The sequence below is a fragment of the Mirounga angustirostris genome, unplaced genomic scaffold (assembly GCF_029215605.1).
Source record: "Mirounga angustirostris isolate CCGP_5_RB_7025 unplaced genomic scaffold, mMirAng1.0.hap1 SCAF_10, whole genome shotgun sequence".
Lineage (NCBI taxonomy): Eukaryota > Metazoa > Chordata > Mammalia > Carnivora > Phocidae > Mirounga > Mirounga angustirostris.
The window spans coordinates 55137809-55156275 of NW_026991718.1; the positions used below are offsets into that span (position 1 = coordinate 55137809).

Consider the following 18467-nt stretch of genomic DNA (forward strand, 5'->3'; position numbering starts at 1 on the left):
AAACCAGGGGTTGGTAAACTATAGCCTGTAGTCCAAATCCAACCCACTCTCCCACCCCATTCTACTGGAACACAGCCACATACTTTGCATATTGTCTATGGCTGCCTTTACCCCTCAGAGGCAGAGTTGAATAATTGTGACAGAGACTACATAGCCAACAAAGCCCCAAATATTTACTATCTGATGCTTTATATAAAAAGTTTGCCAAACCCTGCCATAAACCAACATGTTCCCAAATGAACTCATCCTCTTCTCCCCCATACCAACTGTCTATTTACTTTGGAGTCCCTCTGATTCTTTCTTCTACATCACTTCCCTCATCTCAAGATCTGTCCTGAGACCTGACAGTGTTCATACCACTCCTTATCCCTTCATGAACACTAGGATTTACATTTTTATAAAAACAAATCTGATCGGGGCACCTGGGTGGCTCAGTTGGTTAAGTGCCTCTTGATTTCAGCTCAGGTCAGGATCTCAGGGTCAAGAAATCGAGCTCTGGGTCAGGCTCTGCACCGGGCGTGGAGCCTGCTTAAGATTCTCTCTCTCCCTCTTCCTCTGCCCCTCGCCCCAGCTCTCTCTCTCTAAAAAACAAACAAACAACCCACCCCCAACAAATCTGATCATGTCACTTCCCTACCTAGAATCCTTCAATGATGCCCTGTTTCCTCCCAGATAAAGCGTTTCTTTCCAATGGTACAATCCCTTTTCTCATTTATATCCCTACCAACATGTTTAGCCTCATCTTCCATTCTTCCACTTGCTCTCTGAAGTGTCTTACTAATGTATGTATCATTGTCTTGAATGCATCATTCTCTTCCCCATGCCTCTGAGGGATGCACATACTGTTCTTTTATCTCTTGGTTTTATACCTAAGGAACATAATTGTCAAAATTCAACTTCAGCATCATTTCCATTGTAGCACTGTCTCACCCCTGATCTTTCTCCTTCTTCTGCTCTGTGTGCTGGCCCCCAGATTTAGGGCCCCCTTCTTCTGATTCTGTAGTGTAAAATGTCTAACTCTGTTAGAGTATGTCTCAAACTACATTTAGTTCTAATTAAATTCAGTTCTCTCTCTCTGCTTTAGGTGTGAACTCCCTAAGAGATCCTGTCTTATATATATATATTTATATCCCTAGTAGCTATCATAATGCTTGCCAAAGATTAGGTGCTCAATAGATGTTCAGTAAATTTTTTAAGCTGATTATAAGTCAATAAGTCTTTAACAAACAAGGATTAATCCCTGATACACAGAACATTTGCTGAAGGACCACCAACGCTGGGCATAAGTTATAAATACAAGTCTATGATTGATTAAATGATATATTAATTCAGTAGAAGAGAGACCCTTTTGAAATGCAAATTACACCATGTTATTCCCACTCTTAAAGCCTTCCATGGTTTCCTTTGCACTTAGAATTAAAACCCAAAAGCTTTAAGGTAACAAACATCAAGCTTGATTCAGCAGCCCAGCCTCTAATCAGCCCCTTCCTAACTCCCCACATTCAAGGCACACTGACCTTTCTCTGTTTCTCAAAAGCACCACTCTTTTCTGCCTTGGGGTCTTTGTACCTGTTTTCCATCTTTCATGAAGACTCTCTCACTCTTCCTGTGGCCAAATCCCATTCATCCTGACTGTCACAGTCCAAAGGTCATGTCTTCTCTGCTCACAGTGCCTGGTCTTTTCCATTCAAGTGCTCACTACTATTTACAATAGTATGCTTGTTTGCTGGTTGGTGTTTAACATCTGTCATTTTTCCATGTTATGGGAAGCTCACAGGGCAGAAGTTCTGCTCACTATTGGCATTGCCTGGCACATGCCAGGTGCTCCATAAGGATTTTCTAAATAAGCAAATAAATGAAAAAGGGAACATTTTGGATATTTTTGAATAGAGAGAGAGGTGGTTAGATCTGTCAGTAAAATGTAGGACAGACTGGAGCAAACAAGAAGGGAGAAACATTAGGAAGCCCTTGCCTCTAGGTGAGGCAAAAGTATTTCAGAACAACTGTGAAGTGGGGATGGGAAGGAAGAGGCAAAATTATTACTCTTTTCAAATTTTATTCTTTTCTACCAGGAAAACTCAAGAGAAAAACCTTGAAGGATGAATAAAAAGGTTAAGCAAATTGGCCATTTTCAAAAATCTGTGTACTAAAATCATAGCTTTCCTATATAATAACAACAGTTTAAAAAAGATACAATGAGAAAGTATTCCATTTAAAATGGCAAACAAAAAAATTAAAATTATGAATAAACTAAATAAGAAATGTATAATAGACCTTAAAAAAATCATAGCAAAGTTATAAAGAAGACCTCAGTAAATCTTCAAATTAGCATATTTTTTAATAAGAAGCCTCAATCTTACTAAAAGTGAATTATACCTACATGAATCTATATATAAATGTAAGGCAATTCTTTTCAAAGTGCTCAGTGGATTTTTACAAAATTTGACAAAGATGATTTTGAGGTTCATTTGAATGAATACATTTTTTAAAAGATTTTATTTATTTATTTATTATTTTTTTAATAAAGATTTTATTTATTTATTCATGAGAGACAGAGAGAGAGAGAGAGAGAGAGAGGCAGAGGGAGAAGCAGGCTCCCAAGGATCAGGGAGCCTGATGTGGGACTCGATCCCAGGACCCTGGGATCATGACCTGAGCCGAAGGCAGACGCTTAACCATCTGAGCCACCCAGGTGCCCCAAGATTTTATTTATTTATTTGAGTGAGAGAGTGCACGCATGCATACACACCAGTGGCAGGGGCGGGGGTGGTGGCCACAGAGGTGAGAGGCAGAGGGGGAGGGAGAGGGACAAGCAGTCTTCCCACTGAGCATGGAGCTGGACATTGGGCTTGATCCCACGACTCTGAGACCATGACCTAAGCTGGAATCAAGAGTCGGACGCCCAACCGACTGAGCCACCCAGTTGCCCCTGAATAAATATTTAAGAATAACAAAAACTAAGCTTTGCGCAGTGGCAGTATCGTAGCCAATGAGGTTTATCCGAGGCACGATTATTGCTAAAAGAATAACAAAAACTATTAAAAAAGGAAGCAAAGAGGAGGAAGCTGTCTTTCTATATATTAACAATTTTAAGCTATAATAATATAGTATGGCAACCAGTGCAAGAAAAGCCAAAGGGAATATTGAAACAAATGGAAAACCCAGAGATGGATCTAAGTATTTATAAAAGATTTTATTTACTATGATAAACAAGATATTTCAAATCACTGAGGCAAGGATAAATTATTCAATAAACAATTCTGATATACTGTAAAGATAGTGGAAAAATTGAAATTAAATCTCTATCTATACCAAAAATCATTTTTTAAAAGTATTTATATATTAAAATACAGCACATATATTATATATTATGGTATCAGATAACATGCTTAAATGAAACCATTAAGATATTATGGATAATATTCATATGATCTTTTGATGGGAAAATACTTTTCATAATAGCACCAAAGACAAAAGTACTAAAGAAAAACTGATTTATTCAATTACGTAAATATTTACAATTTCTTTGTTAGGAAACAACAGTAAGGTTAAAAGAAAAATGGTAATCTAGAAAAGTATTGGCAACATTTGTAATAAAGTTTCATATCCCTAACAGATGAAGAACTCATAAAATTCACATTTTTAAATGGCTTTCTCAAAAATTGATAAGAATAAGCAATTAACATATACACACATACAAGAAAAGAAATACAGATGTTTCACAGCATAAGAAAAAGTTTAATTTTACTAGTAATCAAAGAAATGCAAATGACAGAAGTAGCAAGATATAATTTTCACCCACCTACCTGACAAAACAAACATTAAATGATAAATTAACATCCATTAATAACCATACTGCTGGGGATGATATAAACTGCCAAAACTTCTCTAGAGAGTAGTACATGTCAAAAGCCTCAAAAACATATAAAAAGTATAAGCCTTTTGAATCGCAAATCCCCTTCCAGAAAATTTTCCTCCCCAAAGTATATAAATGAATTCATTTGTAACTTTCATTTATGCATTACACTGAGCACCCAGGTTCTGAGTATTATAACTAAGAGGTGAGACAGAGGAGTAAATGGGAAAGATATTATAATCCTGCCCTCAGAGAGCTTATGTCCTCATAGGAAACACAGGCAGTAAATAAGGAATCAAATAAATAAATACAAGAATTAGGTATTATTATGCTATGATGAAAATAAGCATGGAAGCTGTGATAGTCAGTGAAGGCTTTTCTTTTCTTTCTTTTTTTTTTTTTTTAAGATTTTATTTATTTATTTGACAGAGAGAGACAGCGAGAAAGAGAACACAAGCAGGGGGAGTGGGAGAGAGAGAAGCAGGCTTCCCACGGAGCAGGGAGCCTGATGCAGGGCTCAATCCCAGGACCCTGGGATCATGACCTGAGCCAAAGGCAGACACTTAACGACTGAGCCATCCAGGCGCCCCGCTTTTTTTTTTTTTAATTTTTTAATTAACATATAATGTATTATTTGTTTCAAGGGTACAGGTCTGTGATTCATCAGTCTTACACAATTCACAGCACTCACCATAGTACATACCCTCCCCAGTGTCCATCACCCAGCCACCCCATCTCTCCTACCCCCCTCCACTCCAGGGAAGGCTTTTTGTAAGAGATGTCATTTAAGCTAAGAGCTGAAGGCTACAAAGGAAATATTTACACAAAGAGCCAGGCAGAGAAAACAGCAGTATAAAAGCCTCTGTCAGGAGAGACCCTGGCACATTTAAGAACTAACAGAAGTCCAGGAAGCTAGAGAAGAGCAACCCCAGGTGTGTGGGAGGATAGGAGGAAGGAGTAGGAGTGGTGTGTCAATGGCAGTGAGGGCTGAGGTGGGCACTGGCCCCTCAAACAGGACTTTGTGGGTAATGAGAAGCAGTTTGGATTGTGTTCTATCTACAATGGGAAGCCACTGAAGGTTTTTATGGAGGGAAGGGGTGGGGTCTAATTTGTCCTTAAAAAAATTTCCTTGGTGACTATGTGGAGAATGGATTTAAGGGGAGGCAAGTGAGAAGGCAGGAAGACTGGGAGGCAATGACAAAGTCAGAGAGAGAGGTGATGCTGCAGACATGAGGATGGGACAGAGATGGTTTACAATGCTACAACATTTGGGAAAAGACCTCCACGTTCTATGACAGAGGATGTACTAAATAAAATTATGAGCCCCTTATTAAAGCTGAGCCGTCAGAAACAACATTGGCATAGCAGGCACCTTTTGAATCTTAGGTGAATAAATTGATAGAGGAACAAACTGAAATCATGAGGAAATAATTGGTGGCAACAAGTCTTGGAGAAGACATAAGGGGTATAATCAAAAGCCGAGGTGGAACAGTACCCCTTGGCAAAGAAAGTTGCTTCTTCCCAGGGTGACCCCTGGTTCTGCTTGCCCAGGACATTTCTAGTGTGCTGGGTATCCTCCGGTCTAGGGCATTGTGTCCTTGTGTAAGTATCACAGTGTCCCCTTTCACTCTCAGAAGTGTTCTGGGTTTGAATGAGAAACTGTATGGCCACTCCACAGTGTGTCCAGGTAACAGGAATAAAGGGAGAACGGAAGTGCTATGAAACAGTGAAGAGACGTTCACTGAGGACAGGGAGAGAGCTCAGAGAAGTGACTGCAGTCACTATGTGAAGGAGGAGGTCAGGGCACCAGAATGCCTGAGGGAGGGTGGGCTGGGGTCTTGAGCAGCGTGGAAAAGGCTGGTACCATCTGTGAGGTGGAACTTCTGGGAGCTTTTGTGCATATGAGCACAGAGATGCACAGAGGTTTCCAAGGCAGGACAAATGTCATCTATGGCACCTACATCCCCGGCCTTGATCTTTGAATAGTAATGTTTGTAATTTAGACTCTACAAAGAAAGGTTTTTTCATCTTTGGTATCATGTCTGTGGTAAATTTACATTTGTATTCTTTGAAAACGAGAAAACCATGTATCTGAAATTCTTTCAGTCAGAATACTCAGAAAATCAGACAGAACCTACCATTCAATCCTTTTAAATAAAACCAATTCCTTGTATCAATAGTCATGAATTTCATTTTTTTATCTTTTTGTTTCTTCAACAAATACTTGTGTATCAACTAGGATACAATTAGGATTGTATCCCTGTGAGCCAGCATGAAACTGGTCCCACCAAGTACTGTCAGTCTGTCTATACTGCCACCTTCCTCCTAATGGTAAAGGCTGTAAATATAGACACACTTCCCCAAAGCCATTTTCTTTCACCTGCTCATGCACAAATTCTCTCTTCTCCCTCTCCCAGCCTCAGCTTCTCTCCAACAAGCACGCATTATTTTTTTCTTTCAATATTTCTGTGTTTTCCTACATCCTCAGAGGCTAATGCATTAGATTTTTTTTTAAATCTATGCACACCAAGATTTAAATGCAAGGGCTTATAGAAACTTTATTCATAATTTCCCCAAACTGGAGACAACCCAAATGTCCATCAATGAATAAATGAATGATGGCACGTCCATACAATGGAATTGTACTCATCAGTATAAAGGAACTGATATGTAGCTCAATATGAATGAGTCTCAAAAGGGTAATGCTGAGTGAAAGAAGTCAGAGTCAAAGGGTTGTATACTTTATGATTCCATCCCTATCTACTGTAGAAAAAGCAAAATTACGGAATTACAAAATGGATTACTTAGGGCTAGGGTTGAAGAGGGGATTGAATACAAAGGGGCATGAGGAAATTCTGAGGGTGATTTAAATACCCTACACATCTTGATTGTTACATGACTGTATATGTTGTTCAAAATGCAATGATGTGTATGTGCAGAACGGATAAATTTTATTGTGTATAAATTATACCTTAACAAACCTGACAGCTGAAAACTTCTGGCAGATTAGTTTTTGTTTATCTGAGTGCACAAACACTCACAGAAAACAAGAGTAAAGAAGAAACAAGAGAAGGGAAGAAAGAAACTGATAGGATGGAAAAGGAAGTGAGATTTTTGTTAAGATTCTTCGTAAAGCAATGTAATTACTAGTTGACTATAACAGAAGTATGGTAATTAACTGCCTAAAATTGCCAACTACGTGTCAAGGACATATTAGAGGAATATAAGATTGACCATAAAATTTGAGAGGGTCCCCAAATAGGAATAAATAAAATGCACTTAAAACAAAAGTTATATCATTATAGAATAAAACAAAAAAAATGATGACTCTCTTCACTTATGACACAGCTCTATTACAAATTCCCTCCAGGCCAGAAGACTTATGCTTAACTGCACAGCTGTCTTAGAATAAAACAGACATGTTCAGGCCAACCCTCCCTACCACCACCACACATACTGTAACCTAAAAGTCAAGGGCATAGTAGTGGCTAACTCTGTTCCCAGCGCCATCCTCTTTACAGACACAGCCATGCAAAGGCATTACCCAGTTCAGGTCATGGTCAGCAAAAAAGATGTGTTTTTGCCATTTAGAGGGTGTAAGTAAAATTAATATACAGGATTATATGTGAAATCCACATATGGCATTAGATTCATTTTTCAATCAGAAAGTGGAGCCACACTTGGAAACACTTGGGCCTGTTAGTATGCGTAAGTCCAAAGACAGCACAGAAAATATTGGCATTGAGGTAAATAATGACAATTTAGTGCACAGAAGGAGGCTGTCTAACTTGAGAGATGATCTGGCTTCTGGAAGGCCAAGACTTGACTGTGTAAAATCCATCCCCACTCAGTCCCATCTCCCAACCCCACCCCCAACCTCTCTTTTGAACACTCACATTAGTGTCCTGGCTTCTTGCCTGAGAACTTGAAAATGAAGGGATAAAAAGTGAGCTTAATGTTCTTTCCTAGGTATAAGTCCCCTTTCTTCTTCAACACAGGCCCAGAAGCACCACTGGGGATTAGAGAGTAAGAATCTGGTATTTTTAATAGAATGATTTGAGGGCAACATCATAAGGATTTAGTGAAGCCATAAGAATAGGGGCCCCTTTTGGTCTCTGGGGTCTGTTCCCCAGACTTTGGCCATGCTGTCTTCACATATGGGAAAATGCAGGTAGAATTTTCTTTCTAATCTTAACATCTTCTGGTTAAATCATATGCTTTCTCAGCCACTTCTGTCCAAATACGTTTTCCTAATGAGGCATTATAGTCCTATGAAACCAATCAGTTTTTCCTCAAAGACAGTATTTTGTTTTTTTAAAAACCCAAACCCTAATTAGTTTGTGGACAATAACATTGTTATTTTAAAAACAGTGTATGATAATACTCCCAAATGCTAGCAGCCACCAATTTTAATCTACTTGTTTCAGAAACACATTTTTTTTTTTTTTAAAGATTTTATTTATTTGACAGAGAGAGACACAGCGAGAGAGGGAACATAAGCAGGGGGAGTGGGAGAGGGAGAAGCAGGCTTCCCGCCGGGCAGGGAGCCCGATGCGGGGCTCGATCCCAGGACCCTGAGATCATGACCTGAGCCGAAGGCAGATGCTTAACGACTGAGCCACCCAGGCGCCCCTCAGAAACACATTTTTGGAACACGGTTCCCCATAGAATTTACAATATGGGATATGTTTCCAGGCTAGCCCATATAACTGTGTCTAATTAAATGGGAGGGGGAGTCTATAATACTACTATTGTAATGGTCCGAGAAAAATAAAACTGAAAGCTTTGAAATTACTGAGATAAAATGATATGCAAGAAGACAAAGCCTGGAAAGATTACAGAAAAAAAATCAGAAATTAAACACATCAAAACAAAAATCCAAAGAATTTTTAAATCTTAAGTAGTTAAGAAAAAGTGTCTAAATTGGAGAAAAAGGTGGAGATTTGGGGAGAGGAGGTGGTCCAGGTATTTTTAGGGGTTGAGAAATTAATGGCATTGTTCTTTATTAAATTATATTCCTATCAAAATGAACAGACTTTCTTTTGGTTGGTGCTGCAGATTGCTAATATTAGACTTCGCCTGGTGGTCCACCAATGGGAAGGTGGGTAGGAAGAGAAAAACTGAAGAGCAGTGCTTCTCCTGAGGCCAGAGAAGGTAGCGGATTTCTTGCAATCTTTTCTCGTTACGTGAAAACAAAGTCCCTTCCCAGCCTATCTACACTTTTTCCCCAGGTGGCCTCTTTCTTACCCATGGATTTACTTACTGATTATAAACTGGTGACTTTTAAATTTGTTCCTCAAGCTCACACCATCTTTCTGAACTTCAGAACTATCTCATGCTACCTCATACAACCACTGATCTGTCTGTACCACAGATGAATCAAGTGGCATTTGCCCAGCAAGTACACTCATTCCCCCAGGAGTCCCCCCCCAATCCCCCTACCCTCAGAAGAGAAGAGAAAAAAAGCCTTTCTCTTCTTCCCATCTTAATTGATAGCAATCCTCCCCACCCCCAGTCACCTGGGCCAAAGTATTAGGGTCACAAGACCTTTTCTCCCTGGACCTCATATGTAATCAGCCCTCATATCCTCTCAAATTCCCTGATCCAGTGTCTCTGAACTCCGCTCCATCAGTCTCATCCCCAGCCCTACAGCAATAACTCAGTTATTGCAATAACTGATCTGCCTGCCTGCAGTCTTGCCCCTTGCAGTCCATTTTCTAGATTGCCAACAAAGTGATCACGGCTTGGTTCCAAATCCTTCAGGGGCTCTCCATCACATACAACAGGGCTGCACAAGGGGAGACCATTTGCATCAGAGTCAGTGCAGGGGTGAGGGGAGGTGGGGCAAGAGCGTACTGGTTAAACTGCAGATGCCTGGGCCTTGCCTTGGGACAATGGAATCTGAATCTTTAGGGGAAGGGGAGTTAGTAAGACCTAGAAATTTGCATTTTTAAGCAAGTTGGGGTCATTTTAAAATACACTTATGTCTGAAAAGCATGCATTTAAGAGATGACGTCTACTCCCTTCCATGTGGTGCAAGGTCTTCCACACTCCCTCCGCCTGTCCACGCAAGCTCAAGCCTCATCCCCCTCCACTCCTGTACTTCTCGCTCTTCCACCTACATGGTGCTGTTTCCTAGATTCCCTTGCATGCATCTCTGCCCTGCCTGGAATGCTCCTCTGGCTCCTCATCTCCCTGGTGAACATGATTCACCTTTCAAATCCCGGCAGAGCCTGGCAAACTGAAACAGAAGAAAAGTAATTATTTGTGCCAAGGCTTCTGAGGGTACTTCTGGCAACTCTTAGGGTGCATTTCAATAGCCATTTCCTACTATTCCTTTGGTTGCCATTAAAGAAATCACCAGAAATCCTCTGTTCTCCAACCCTTATTTAAGAAGAGAACCAGTGATCAGTGATCCCATTAAAAAATAGGACATAAAAATAAGCTCACACCTGCCCCCATTGACATTTACACTAGGGCCACATCTGAGCCACATAGAAACAGGCTTTTTTTTTTTTTTTTAATGGCTTTGTAAAAGGAAAGACCCTCAAAAAGCAAGAATAATCATTATTATTTGTCCTAAAATCGAAATGTATATTTTTCCACCCTTTTTATTTACAATATAAAGTGCTTTTCTCAGTAAATCAACAAATATGAGTATTCATGTCACCAAGTGCTGATGATTAAAAATAATTACTTTAATGGCAGCTGGCCCGATGCCAAACATGATCAGGTTTTGCATTTCAAGCATGATCGTGGATAATTTACATCTCCTTTCTCACCAATACCCCACTACTCTTAATGGATTCTATTTTAGTTTTTATGAATTAATAGAAATTTAGTGCCTAATTCCCTATGTTATAGTCCACCATTTGCTTTTAGAATCCACAGAATTATCTTTTTTTCTTTTTTTAAAGCAGGATGGCCCGACATCACATAATTCAAGTTTCTTATTTAAAATGTTTAGCTATCTGCTTCCCATGAGTCCAGACAGGAGGCACAAAAATGGGACAAAATGGAAAAGAAAATTAGGACCATGTCTCACACCTCCCAGGGAACCTCTTATTTGCCGCAAGGGGACTTTTGTGACCAAAGTGGCATGCTGTCTCTTTCACAAATGAAGTACAGGACCCCTCAAAAGTCCCAGCCACAGCCTGAGGGGCCTGGAGTCTTAACTACATGGGGGTCTCTCAGGGTGAGAGAAGATGGGGCCATCTCTTTTCCTGTTTCTTATTCCTTTGAGGTTTCATTTATAATGAAGATACGTCAAAACAGGGTTACAAAGAATTATAGCAGGTTTTTAAATGTTTGCATTTAACAAGTTAACACTTTTAAGAAAAAATGCAATATAATTGTGTTATTCAGAAGATAATTATAGGTCTATTAACTATAGGTCTATTAACAAGATATGTATTAATACATGGTACCCTAAAGGCAGTGTGGTCCAGTAATAGGAATCTAGTTTCAATTTGTATAATTTTTTCAATCCTGTCTATGTATCTCTGTGACACTATATGGACAAATAACAGTATATATAGTCATTTGAAGATAATGTCAAAAATTTTGATGTCTCAAGTGAATATGAGAACTGGATCTTTGGTCTCCCTACTAGATAGATTTATAAATATAGGTCAAGTATATGCACTTTAAAACATATTAATTGTTGAAATGGTCAGGGGAGAAAGGGAGGAATTCCCAAGGATTTGGTTCAAAAGGTGTGGCTGTAGTAAGGAAAGAAGACCCAGAAATATCAGGTAAAGAGGAGGCCCCACTGGTGCTGGGGAGAGGGGACAGAAGGGTTAAATGAGCAAAGGTACTCCAAGCATGTACAAACCCAGGGTCACCTATTGTAAACATTCCTTGCATAGCTTGAGTTCTGCCAGCCAATGGTAGGCATGGAGAAGACATGGCTTTATTTGCTTATTCTGATTTATGTTTTACTTCCACTGATCTCTCTGACAGTGGGTAAATGTAACTGTAACTTGTATAGTGCATTCATTTGTAATATCTCTTTTGACCAACCTTATGAAAGCAGAAGATAACTTCAGAGAAAATAAGAGTGGCACCATTTTGCAGAAAGACCTGACTGGTACTTGAGATGTGGGATTGGGCACACATTTTATAGTAGGAAAAAAAATGGTAAGTTCCATTTGCTTTGCAAAGGAAACCAATGCATGTCAGGTTATTAGGTTGGCCACCAAGGAATGAAGCTCTTTTACATAATTACAAAAAGTTACTCTATTCCCAAGCATCAGTGGGTTCTTCCAGTTTGCATGGCTGAGAATATATCCTGTGGTTTAAAAATGGCACTAGACAGTGACACCTCTTATTCTCCAGCCTAGCTAAATTGCAGGATCTGGTGACTTCACTCCAGTTGGACAGTAACGGAGCAGAGACCTTAGGCATATGTGATAGTTAAGGAGAAATAAGTGTGGTGTATCAAATCCAGCCACCTGTATCTTCTACCAAGTCATCTGTACCTTATACAGAAACTTCTCAATTTCTGGAAAAGTGACTACATACACACATACCCACACACAAACATAACAAATATAGGAAGGAAGAGAAAGGATTTGGAGAAATGTGGAGAGAAACACACACACACACACGCACACACACACAGATACACACAGGTTATAACTACAGTACTTTCCGGTTAACTTTCCTGGGGAGTCTCAGACTACTCCCGATCAAGGCACTAGTATGCACATGAGCCACTTGGAAGGTTATCCTAAGAAATATATCTTATGCAATAATAGCACTCACTTTTCCTTTATTTACATTTTCACTCAACAAATATTTATTTACCATCTATGATACTACAGGCATCATGCTAGGCCCATCATACAACTCATCCTTAAGACACAGTCTTCAGTCTTAAAGAGATGACAATACAGTGGGGAAACAGACATGACAATAGACCATTACAGGATGGCGTGGAAAGTGTCCTATGTCCAGTTATGTGAAGGGCAGGGAGGGAAGGGATATGGGAATAGGGGCAGAGCTATACAGGGAGGGAATGGTCCAGCAGAGGCAAAACTCATGACTTTTATTTATCTAGAAAGACCTTGCAATCCTAATTAATTGATGAGCAAAGCAGCATTAGGTAAGTATGTCCTGTGCTCATAAAGTGAAACTGTAATTGTAATGGTTCAGGCAATCAGAGGAGTAGGCTTTGTGTGATTCAGGGGGCATGCTAGGGGATGTACAGGGAGGGCTAACACAGTTAGGAACCACTGCTGCTCCCTCAGCAGAGAGCCCTGTACTTTTCCTTCATAATAATGACAACAGTTAAAATGATACGAGTTGTTACAGGCCTACCATTTAAAATTACCTGATTTAATCCTTATATCAGTAGCCTGGGATAAGCACAAAGATTACACGAATTTTAGGAAAGGCCTAGGTGAAGTTTGATGATTTTTCTTAGAGCGGGAAGTGATGGAGCCTGGATGTGAACGTAGGCAGTCACACACTAGAATCTATGAGCCCCATTCCTTGAGGCCATTCTGCCCCCTCTGATGACTTAGACCACACGCCTGCTGGCTTTTCTGCTATTCCTTGAAGCTGTGGTATAGCACCAGACTCAATGGCTCAGGGGTGAGGATCTAGACAGTGACCAGCTTTTCTGCACCATGCACAGCTAGGTCAACTGAGGTTCCTGAGCTCACTATTGCTGCAGCTCCGTTAGAGGGGAAGAAGTGACTCTGGGTGACTCACTGGTATGTACATTATCTCTATTCTCCAATCTCCTTTTCTATCACCATGAACAAAGGTGGTTTTTGACAGCTTAGGCAGTGTGTGTGTGTGTGTGTGTGTGTGTGTGTACGCACAATTATGCTGCTGGCTACCTTTCCCTCCTGTTCAGCCCATTGGGTTAGGTGAGCCAGAACTTCTGTGGTCCTCTAGCTCTTCTGCTAAAGAGTACCCTTCCCTGACTTCTCATGATTAAACTGTGAGTTGCCAAGAGACTTTTGTTTCCTTCTCTCTGCTGCCTAATTGCCTGATTGCTTCAAACTTGGTGTCCCACTGCTGATCCAATGGCTTTCAGGCCATATGGGTAATGAAAAGAAAAAAAGAAAGGAAACCACAAACTTACTTCATAATCAAGGCCATTCCTAATATACAGTGGAAGATTAGAGCTGGGTTGAGAGAGCCCTGGGTATTAATCAGGTCCATGACTTATATAGGTCAGTGTAAATAACCCTGGGCATAAAACAGTTAACTTTTATGATGGGTGAGGCATCCAATTTAAGTGGATGGTTCAACATACTTTATTGTGGTTAGAGCCAATGTTTTATTGAGAACAAGGCAAAAAGATTGGGGTAGCAACTGTACCTCATTCCCCCTTCATGTAAAGAAAGTCAGTGGGATCACTCAGACTTCCTACAAGTGTCAATTTTACCAGTTTCAACAGAAATTCAACATCTCTTTGCAACCAGAAGCAGCTTTGGTGCCTTGCTTATGGATTGGTGGTCTCAACAGTCAAGTACAGCAAATATATGGTTAAGTGGAAGAGAACTGATCATGCTTCATTTTTGATAGTTTAATAGCCTTACTAATCTACTAGTAACTACTATTACTAATCTCTTTTCAAGTATATGCAATTAAAACACAATTCAAAGATATAGTAAGTGTAACTGATTAGTAAGCTGTCTGCCAATTGTCTATTCATTTGTTCTTATTAATTGTTGCCCAATACAAACGGTTTTAACCAGTCTAGAAATTTCTTTCAACCCATCATTCATATATAAACAGAATCAAAAGCTTTTCCAGAGATATTTCTTTTAAACTCCAAATGATAGCAATAATTTCTGATACTAGTTCCTGATCCTGGCAATATAAAAGTAATCCAAAGTATATGTACAATCTTGCTTAAAATCACACTGCATCTAGTGTTGGCTGTTGCCTCGCTTCTTTGACTTTTCTTGGACAATACATATATAGCTACCCACCCCTCATCCCAGTCCCTAGGTATCTCTTGTTTCTCTGACAGTTCCTGACCAGGGTCACCTGCTGACTTTCGGCTCTAGTTGTTGATCTGGTGTCTGGACTTTGACCTATCCCACCAAGAAGGTAACTGATTATCTGAGGGCCTCTTGCCATGATCATCTGTATACTTACATCCTTGATTATACTTTTTTTTTACAATTTCTCTAAGGCATTCTAGACATTCCAGTTTTTCTGATATCCACACTTCGGGGTGACAGGAATAGGAAATACATCAAGTATCATGGTGTCACTAATCTGCTTCAACTTGTGATGTCTGTGGATTAGAATGAAGTAATTCTCCACCTGCCCACCTCTTAACATTAGTTCTTTGCCCTTGGAAAATTTAATATAATTATGCTGATGAATTTACATTAAATGTTCCTGAAGTAATCATCATTTTTATAGCCTTCCTTGGAAAGTCTCTTTACCCGGCTTTAATTTTCTTGACAACATTTACAACTATTGGATGCTAAATTTTTTATTTATTTATTGTCAGTTTCTACCATTGGATGTAAATTCCATGAGAGTTGGCATTATGTCTTTGGTACTTAGAACAGTGCCTGGCATATAGTTAGCAGTCAACATATCTTTGTTGAATAAATGTTGAGTGGATGAATCAGCCATAGGCCAAAAAGGGTTCGCAATAATCTAGGAGAGGATACTGCTGATTATCAGTATAATATGCCGATATCCCCTCTACAGTAATCTTTAGGACTAAGATCTCCAGGATGTTTTGCTACTGTCTTGCCTGATACTGGGAGGTAGAAGATGTATTGTGGCACGGTGGTTAAGGGCATGGGTTCTGGATTCAGACCACCTAGGTTTAAATCTGGTTTTAAGTCCTACTATCTGTTCAAAATTTCTTGCAATTTACTTAATTTATTTGTGACTCAATGTTGTTTCTTTAGAATGGGGATGGTAACAGTGTCTCTTAAGGGTACTCAAAGGGTTGTTGTGAAGATGAAATAAAACAATATATCTAAAGCTTTGCAATAGTGATTTGCTCCTAGTAAACACACAATAAGTGTTGTGTATCACTAGTTAGGATATATTTACAAATAACAGAAAACTCAAGTTGACTTAGTTGACTTAAAAGATAAAGGGAATTTATTTGTTCATGTAACTGAAAAGTTCAGAGGCAAGATGTGATTCAAACATGTATTGATACAGAGTCTGTTTTTCTGCAATTCACTCCATTCTGTCCTCCTCCCTTTGGAGATGTCACTATTCCTGGCAGTAAGGTGTTGCAGTAATTGTTGACCTTACAGACACATCATACACTCACAAAAGGAAGAGATTCTCTAGACAGCTCCTATGGGAGGGAAGTTCTTACCTAGAAGCAATACCTTTGACAGTCTCCTGACTTCTTCCTGGGAAAATTGTTATCATATGCCCACCTTGACCCAATCACTACAGGCTCTGGGATTGGATATATTGATTGGCATAAGCTAATCATATATAATTTCTTAGACCAGAGATGGGATCAGCCTGCATTGAAGCACTTGGACTTCATGGTATAGGAGCAGAAACACAGACCAAAATCAGGGCACTATTAATAAGAGGAAGGGAAAAGAGATGCCAAAAATAGCAAAATTATTCTACTGATAAGTAAACTATAAAGAACTTTTTTAACTCCACCAATGCTCGTAAAACAAGCAGGAGGAGAAGAAATTTCATCATCGCCATCATCTTCACAAAACATTTATTTTGGTGAAATGGTTTACCTGATGCACTGCAACGGACAGAGCGTTCCTCCAAGCTCATGCATTGCTAAAAACCTTTTTTTCCCTCCAATATCTCCCTCTTCAACAGTCCTTCCATCAACAAATACATTCTGTTATTTTTATATTTTCTGGAATCTTTTGGATTTCCTGTGTACAATGTAAATTAGAAGACTTAATCCCTTATAATCTTGGATTATATTTTTAATTTTATAAAATAAAACTGTCTTGTAGTCAATTCTGTCATATAAAATAAAAACTAGTAATAATGAGTTTAGAGCTGGAAGATGGTAAATTTTATGTGATTTTTTTCCTTATAAATCTTATGTGACTATATCAATTTGCATAAGATATTGAAACATAACCATAATTTTTTTACAGTGACTAAGGTTCATGAGACAGTGTCAAGTATCTTGTTTTGGAAAATGTTCAGGCCATTTCTTATTCTTGCTTTTTTGTGTGTGTGTGTCTTAATGATATGCACAAAAGATACCGCTTTCATTGTAACCTTCTGTATAAAACACTATTATTGACATTTGAGGATTAAGTTTTAATTGAAGTAAGATTTCAAAAGGTCTATTATCTGTGATCCCTATATAATGATCACAAAGACATCCTAGAGCAGGCAATGAAACAGATAAATACGTTGAAAAGACAGCTAACAGCTCCATTTAGCTCACCCACGCTTGCCAAACTTGACACACACAATTTATCCCAGACGATGGAAAGGGAACATAAAATATAGCCAGATTGTGATAATGTATGTTTCTCAAATGGTGTTTCCTTGGGCTGAAAATCAGGTATCTCATATACCCACAAAACCCATATGTGATATTAGATAGCTATGGATGGGCTTTTTTTGCCCAAACTCATCATATTTTTTATGCTTTAGTTTGGAACTTCCTTGAGAGCAAATTTAATGGTGAGTTTCTTATCTATATAAAGTCTTGGATGAAATGAGTGCTCACTTCTCTCCATCACAAAGAGGGTGGAGAGATCCATGACTAAACCCAAACTACTGAAACATAACCATAAGCAAACTAACTCTCAGGGGAGAATTCAGCAGTGCATCCAACAAATATTTAGCAAACAAGAATAATTTGTGACAGTGATTGTAAATGATAGAAAGTAAAAGGTTTGTTATAAAGGTGGCTCCGATGATGTTTCTAGTCTCCAGATTTTTTAGATCTTGACTCAATAGTTTTGCCCGGGAAACATGCCAAAGGGAATTCTGCTCTGGACTGATTTGAATTTGAGTCTGTTTTCAAAAGTGATTCAATATCCTGGATCCAAATAGCCTATACATGCAATCTGGACAAGCCTCTGACTGCTGTTTCACATTGGATGATGGACTAGAATGCATCTGCAGTGTTGTCCATTTTCATTAGAGACAACATCCCCCTTCCATGTGTGTTCCCCTTCCTGACCCCCATTCAGTCAGCCACTTCCTACCTCCCACCTCAGAACTTGCTTAGTCTGGGCTAAACTGAATCCAAAATATACAGAAAGGCCCTGTCAGCAAGAAGCCAGTGAAGGAAATCTCTTGTGGACATGGATTGAAATGGAAATACCCTGCCACTTCCCAACACCCCTGTTCTTTTTTTATTTAGGACACTGGAAACACACAGAAGTTGAGAAAGTATCGGTGAGGTCAGGGGAACATGGTGCCTCATGGCTCTGGTGTGGGGTTTGGTGGTATCATCCTGATAGCTGAGGATGTTCTTGCTGCCATCACCTACCCCCCCGCTTCTACTTCTCTGGTCCAAAGATCTCATTTTCCGCCCTCACCTAGATGAGTCAGGCTGGGAGCAAAATCTGGGATATAAAAAGCAGCAATTTCTAAAAAAAGAAGCCTTCTCAGGTAAAAAAAAAAAAAACAGTGAAAGATCTTTGCTTTTGTT

General features: G+C 39.3%; 1 long non-coding RNA gene and 1 other non-coding gene across 2 annotated transcripts in view; both read left to right on the forward strand.

Annotated features, from left to right (window-relative positions):
* Nucleotides 1-18467, forward strand: part of LOC129046119 (uncharacterized) — a 163473-nt gene that overhangs the window by 41574 nt on the left and 103432 nt on the right. The gene's annotated exons all lie outside the window — the stretch shown is intronic.
* On the forward strand, nt 2961-3107 carry LOC123852262 (U4 spliceosomal RNA). The gene has a single exon (XR_006792851.1). It is a non-coding gene; the product is annotated as a U4 spliceosomal RNA (small nuclear RNA).